A 7,385-nucleotide genomic window follows, 5' to 3' on the forward strand; every position below is an offset into this window, starting at 1 on the left:
GCCGCCACGCACAGGCGACTCACAGCCCTCTGTTTAGGAGAAACAAATAGGAAAGAATCCCAGCGGCGGCGCTTCCCGCCGCCGCGCGAGATGGATCGGCGCTCAGGGCGGCGGAGAAACGTCCCGCCGTGATCCAACCCAGCACCTTGTCCTGAAATGCTCCGCTAGGGATAAATAAATGACCGTGCCAGAGCGGGGTGACACTTCGCAGCCCCGCGCGGTGACACTGACAGATGTAATCAGAGCGGGAGCTTTAAGGGGAACACGGCGCTGGCGGAGGCAGGGAAGGGAAATTTAGGAGGGATTGGAGGGAGGAAGAAGAGAGCGAGGAGCGCGTGTTTGTGTGTAGGGTGGAGGAAGGCTCAGCCACCACGGCTGCTCTGTCTATCGTGGGTGACTCGGAATCCGCCGGGATTTCTCTTTGCTGTCGCTTCTGCGTCGGTGCCGTCGCTCCTACAGGAGCGTTTTCCTCCCTGTGCCGCTCTGTTCGCCCGTCTTGAGGCTTTTTTGCCCCTGCTGCAGGCAGAGCGGGGAGCTGGGGAGCRGTTACGTGCACGTGACATGGACGTGTGTGCACGAGGGGGACAGACCTGCCTTGTCCCATATGCTAAATAATAACATCCATATGAAGGAAAACAAGTGGGGGAAATGGGCCTACAAAGGCCTTTATCTGGCCTAATCAGAGCAAGATCAGCTGCAATGCGTGAAGAAAATGTGCTTTACACAGGAGACCCGGCCCCGCTAAGGTTTCAGCTCTGGTTAATGACACTGTAAATTAAGGCTGTCATCCTCAGAAATGATTTTTTTCTCTCAGTTGCAGCTAAAGAAAACAGCAGCCACCCAAAACAGAGGCTTCACAGCCACCCGTCCGCTCCCCGCCAGTCCCGCGCCCCTGTGCCCGGGTCGTGGTGGAGCTGCCGAAACCTCGCTGCAGAAACCCCTGCCTGGGGATTTCCTTCCCACAGGGAGCGGATGAGGCCRAGACGCTTCCTCCGAGCAGATGGGACGAGGAAGAGCGCCCGTCCGTGAGCACCCAGTTCCCAGGACTCGCTCGCAGACCCGCACGTACTCGTCAGACCCAATCGGGCGCAGGGCTCCGCAGGGAGCAGGGTCCCGCCGCGCGGCTTCGCGCTGCACGGGGCAGGAACGGCAGGAGTGTCAAAGTTTGCAGCCCCAGGACAGAAACACACACGGCTAAAACCCTTATGGCCTAATGCTGCCAGTACCATTAGCAGCCCCAGGGCCAAAAGCATCCCGGGTCCTTGCAGCTCCTCCGGCTCCTGGCATTTTGTCTCCTGCAGGGATAGTGGCTGGGTATGGGAGCCTGGCAGGTGAGCCTGGTCTTCCACATGATGAGAAAACACACATACATGCTGTGATTTACATATGCATTTATGCGTSTTTAAAATATCATATCAGGCTTGCTGCTGAATCGGGAATCACCAGGAATGTATTTAGGAATTGTGGGGTAATGCAGAGGCAGTGAGAAAAGGGCTTTTCAAAGAGCTCTGGATGATATTTCCCCGGGAAAGGCGAATGGAAAACGCTCCAGCCCGTGATCCCACCGCGGCTGCAGGAGCTTTCCCAGCCCAGGGACGGGACCGCGGCTGCGGAGCCGGGAGCGCGGCCGCCTCCCAGGAAAGGCGCTTCCCTGCCTGGGCCAGAGCAGGGCAGCAGAGAGGGAGCCGGGAGCGGGACGGCTGGAAACCGGTGCCGGAGCAGCCGCGGAGCAGCTCCGCGGCAGCCGCTTCCCCGCACGGCGGCACCTCTGCCTCCCGCAGCTCCGGAGCAAAGCGCCTGCCGGCCCGGGTGCTCCTGGGGAAAGGCTGGGCTTGGGAGCTTTCATTTTATTTTATTTTATTTTATTTTATTTTATTTTATTTTATTTTATTTTATTTTATTTTATTTTATTTTATTTTATTTTATTTTATTTACTTTGTTTATTCTATTTTTTCTTATTTTTATTTTTAGTGGCTTCTCAGGGGGAAGAACAAGTCCGCACGAAGCTGCTCCAAATGTTTCCAAGCAAACTTTAACTGCAAACTGGAATTTTGATGAAGCGCCTTTTATTTTCCCTCCACATTCGCTGCTCGTGGTGGGAAGAAGGGAGTCAGAGGCAGAATCGTCTCCAACTCTCAGCAAAGCATTTTGCTTCATTTGTGAGAATTAGAGCTGCCACTTTTACAAGAGAATTCCTCCCAATAAACCCTGTATTAAACATTTTATTTTTTTCTCCCAAGTGCCTTAGGAGGCATCAGGTACTGCTGCCAATAAATAAAGCCATTCATGGAAAAGTCATTTCTTGCCCCAAAACAACTGCCTTGGGAGCACTTTGCAGCCCACGCTGCCGAGTGCATCCAGGGTGGCAAATAAGGGTGTCCCTTGTGCTGGTGGTGCATTCCCAATACTGGAGTGCTGGGCATATTCCAGAGGCTGGCTGGGCACTGCCAGTGCTCCCGATGCTCCCGGCTATAAAAGCAGGTTTGGTGCATGAGGCTTTGGGGCAGCCAGAGCCCACATTCAGAAATGTCCTTCCCAATGAGGAAAGAGTCATTCACCAGTTATCCCAATTCCCTGGCTGCTGCATGACCCAAAACCCAAGGAAACAAACCAAAAAACAACCGTATGTCACCCCCTCACTCGTTGCCACCTCCTCCCCTACAGCTCTCGCCCCAAGAAGGGAAATATCTGCAGCTCTGACCTGGCTGTGGCTGCACTCTGTCTTCTGCCACTCGCTGCCACTTGGCAAATGGGGAAAAAAATCCTGGAAAAACAAAGGGAAGAGAAAAAAGCACTGGGCATTTAGTATTTATAGAATAATTATTAGACTATTTTGAGGTGGGGAAAAAAAGCCCTGTTATTTAACCGATTAACTTTTAAACCCGCCACAGCGTGCAGAAAGCAAACCTGGTTCTGCAAAATCGCCTTGCCACAATTCTCCAACTCGTTTCCTTCAGTTTTTCCCTTGTTCTGACCCCTTTCCTGCCATGAGCACTGGAGGCTCTGTCGCCCATTTAAACAATTCTGTGGCATCTGCCTTTTCTCTGCCCTGGAGCATTTTAACCCGGCCCAATTCCCTGGTGTTTTTCTCCCCTCCCCGGGCTCTGTCACTCGCTCCCGGGATGTGCTCCCCGCACTGGGGAGCGGGTGCGTTTGGGCTGCTAAAGGCCCTTCCCGCTCGGAGCGGGATGTGGCCCCGGAGGAGCGGGGGAAACAAGCGGGGAGGGAATTGCTCTGGGCGGCATCCGCTCATTTGGGCTTCCCAATGCCTCTGGATCTTCAGCAACCCACGTATCCGGGGTGGGCATTGGTGGGAAGAGGCAAGAAAGTCCCTTGGGCTGTATGGGCCAGGCAGGGACATGGATTTGGGGGATCCCACAGCCCCACGGTGGGCAGAGAGGGAGAGGGAGGTCATTTGTGTGGCAGCCCCTGCCTTTCCTAGCGCGCGAGTCGGGGACGACAGCCCGGATGGAGCCGTCCAGAGCGAGCGCTTCGTGCCCAGCGCTGGCCAGGACCAGGCGCACAAGGTGAAGACGCCACGAGCTGCCTCAGCGGGCGCTTGTGCAACGGTGCTGCCGGAGGGGAAACGTCCTTCCCAGTGGCAGCCGGCTGGTGCCGGGCAGCGGGACACTGCAGGGCCCTGGAAACACGCGCCAGGAGCGGAGCGCGCCCGGAGGAGCCGCAGGGCACCCGGGGCTGGCAGGGCGCTGCACCCGCCGCTCCTGCTGCCCCTCCTCGCAGAGCTGCCCCCGCGCTCCGCACCCGAATCCACACCAGGAGGTCTGGGAATCCGCGCGGAGGACGGAAGGAGCTGGGGGCGGAGGCAGGGCCAGCGCTGGGCACACGGCGCCAGCGCCAGCACCTTGTCTCCGTCACCGTGGCGGGCAAGGCAACAGCAAAGTAAAGCCTAAGCAAAGCCCAGCTTGGCTAGCACCGCGGGGCTCGCGGCCCTGAGCCCCCTCTCCCTCCGCTCACATCCCAGCGCGGCTGCAAACTGCCCTCGGGGTCCGTGGGGACGCCTGCTCCGCCGGCACAATGAGCTCTTGTGGACACGGCCGCGGCAATTGCCAGGGTTAATTTATGGCCACCGCACCCCATTAGCGGCAATAAACGTGGAGCCCGGTTTTGCCGAAATTGTGAGTTACGGTTTTTCAAATAAATACATTTTCCTATAAACCGGCGCTGTGTTTAGGTTGAGTGCTCCTCGCAGACACATCCATCTACATAAAATACACAGGAGAGGAAGCCGAGCTGTGACTTTGCTCTGACGACATAAAAACTTCTGTAAACACGGTGTCATTTACAGCGCGAGCAAGGAGAAAGGAAAAAAATAAACACCGAGGGCCTGGCGCATCCCTGMAGGAGCGCATGGAAAATTTAAGCTTTTTTTTTTTTTTTTTAATTTTATTTTTCCATGAAGTCTTGTTTTCGGTTTGATTTGTCCAGGCAGGGCTGTGGCCGCTTGGTTGTGTCCCCGGCGAGKAGGTGACGGCCGTTGTGCCGCGCAGAGGGGATGTGTGAGCAGGAGGACACCGAGTGCGGGCACCTCTGCACCTGCCCCAAGCCCTGGGGACACGGCTGGCACTGGGAGGTGTCGGAGCTCAGCGCTGTTAACCCCTACCTGCATTAAACYGCTCCCCTTTCCGTGTTCCCGCGAGCCTGGCTCCCGCTGCCCGTGCTGCCCCACAGCCTGCAGCACCTCCAYGCTCCTGCCTCAGTTTCCCTGGGCCCCCGGCAGCCGCGCGGGCCGGCCTGGAGAGGCGGCTGTGTCCGGAGGTGCTGAGTGATGATTATTGCGTTACTCCAAGCCAGGGCTATAAATACCCAGGGGCACCTTTAGACACAACCCAGCAGCCGGAGCCGGCTCCGCTCGCGGCCGCAGCCACAGTGGGGGACACGCGGCTGCCCCRCGGGGCACCGGCTCCACGGGGCACCGGCTCCATGGGGGTCTGCGGCCCCAGGGCTGCTGCCGGGGGGCACGAGCGCACGGGATGCCACAGGGAAACGTTAGCGGGGAAGACAAGGGGAATATTTTACGGGGCTGCAATATAAACAGAGCAGGAGCAGAGCCCCTTTTTATGGAGTCCCTGTCCTGCCAGGGCATCTGCCGCGGCCCTGATTTACRGTCCTATTTAGATAAGGCAGCCGGGGAGGGGGGAGCGGGGCCGGCGTCAAAGTCACAGGACACCCGGGGCTGCCGCTGTGCCGGGGGCTGATAAGGAGGCGGCCGAGGGCAGAATCCGCAGCCCCGGGGCTGGGCAGGTGGCGGGTGCGGAGCCGCGGGCACCGGCGCTGCAGGGCCCCGCACGATGCTCCCGCTGGCCCCGCGCGGCCAGGAAACCCTTCCCGGGCCGGCCTTGAAGGAAAACAGGTGGAGAGGAACATGGTTCCTCCCGCGCCGCGAGTCGTAAATCGCCTGATCCGCCGGGCCCYGCGTTTCCCCCGGCGCGAGCGGGGGGACACGGAGCGAGAGCGACTTGGCGAGGGCTCGAGCGGCGCTAAGTTTGGGCGCCCTGACAAAGGCCGTCTGGTTTGATTTAGAAGGTGTTGGAGCGAAAAGGGGCCCGCTTTTATTATTTTATTAAAACACGAAAGATTAGAACRATTTTCCAAGGGGAAAGCTCCCGCTATTTGCTCAGCTGAGCCGGGGGACAGTGGCTGGACAGCGACCGGGGGCTCCGCTGCATGTGAGGGGGTCACAGGACGGGGCTGGGAGGGATTTTGGGGATGGGGCTTGGCCGGCACGGCTCCATCCTGGCCACGTGCCTGGATCGGAGCCTTTATGGGGCAGCAGGGAATCTGGGGGTTATTGGGGAGCTCATGGTGGGCAGCGGGACCCCTTGCGCMTCTGCCAGGTTGATTCCGGCGTGGAGCTCTGGGAGCCACCCGGACACGGGCACTTTGGAGGAAATCTTGGGGGGGACATTGCCAAGGGCCGACTCTGAGGGCCCGGAATCACCAGCAATTGTTTGCCGGGCACTCGCCTATGGCAGGGGCAAGGGGGGGTCTTTGCATCCTCTGAGGACAAAGCGGAGGGCAGCGACGTGGGGCAGACCCGGCCTCCCCCCCGGCCTCCGCGAGCCCGAGGAACCGGGGAGCCGCTCGCACCGCGTCCCGCCCCCGCGACTCGCCTTGCAGCGGCTAACGATGGAAAATCCGAGGCATTTAAGTGGCTCCCGAATCCGCCCGGGAACCGTGATTGAGAGAAGTCAAATAAAATTTGTCATCTTTAAAATGCAGGAGGACGTTAATGGTGTGTTAGCCCGGATGATTAATACAAGCGCCTGCAAACAACCCTCCAACGTTTCCACCCTCCGCTGCAAGATGAATCGCTGGAAAGCGCCGCTAATCGCTAACATACCTCGGCCCGAAGCGCCTTCCTGCCCCGCGCGCTGCGAACRCCACCGCGCAGTGCCCCGGCCCGCGGCACGGGGGGGCCCCGGGGGCTGGGGGGGCAGCCCCGAGGCACCTGGCCGGGCTGGGGGACAAGCGCAGGGACGGGGAGCAGCGGCCAGGGGGGCCGAGGAGAGCAGGACCCTTCCTCGCTGTGGACCCCRTGCTGGACTTAGCCTGGAGGGGGACCCGAGGGACCCCCCCAGCCCTTTCCTGACCTGCAGCGTGGGGCACGTCCCCACACCCACTGCCCTAGTGTAAATGGGCATGTGGATCTGTAGTATAAGTAATTTGCTATATTTCCATATATGCATATATATAAAATGTATGTGTATATATATAAAATATATATGCATGCGTGCATGTATGCAACACACACTTTGTGTCTATATGCCTTATATATGTAATATACACATCCGTATGCAGCGTACATGTATGTGTGTGTCTGTTTGTGGCGGTGGTGAGTGCAGGCAGCACGTGTTCGTGCGGTGCAGTGTGTGTAGGTATCTGTGGTGCATGTGCCTGCAGCACGGGTGTGTGCTCGGTGCACGCAGCACACACGTGTTTGCTGCATGCAATGCAGCCGGTGCTATACATGTGCGCGGCGCCTGCCTGTGCAACGCGTGCGCTCACGTGTGGCACCCCTGGCTCCAGAGGGCCCGCGGCACCAGCCTGGCCTCTCTGCAGCCTCTGGCACCTCCTCTCCCCGTCACTYGCTGGCCTTGGCCCCTAAGCCAGGTCGGGCTCTGGCTCTGAGTGCAGCTCTGAGTGCAGCTCCCGGCAGTCCGGCCTGGCACTGGGGCACGGAGGTGCCCGTCCCGCAGGGCTGAAGCTTCCTGGAGTGGCGATGGGACCGTCCTCTWGAACAGAGCAGTGAGAAAGACCCCCGGGTCAGTGCGGCTTCCAGGCACCCACCCATCCCGTCCCATCCTGCCACCTGGGCTCCCCTGCACCCTCTGTCCCCTCCTGCCCCGGTGACAGGACAGGGGCAG

The sequence above is a fragment of the Nothoprocta perdicaria genome, unplaced genomic scaffold, assembly GCF_003342845.1.
Source record: "Nothoprocta perdicaria isolate Ctin4 unplaced genomic scaffold, notPer1 scaffold_5, whole genome shotgun sequence".
NCBI classification, from domain to species: Eukaryota; Metazoa; Chordata; class Aves; order Tinamiformes; family Tinamidae; genus Nothoprocta; species Nothoprocta perdicaria.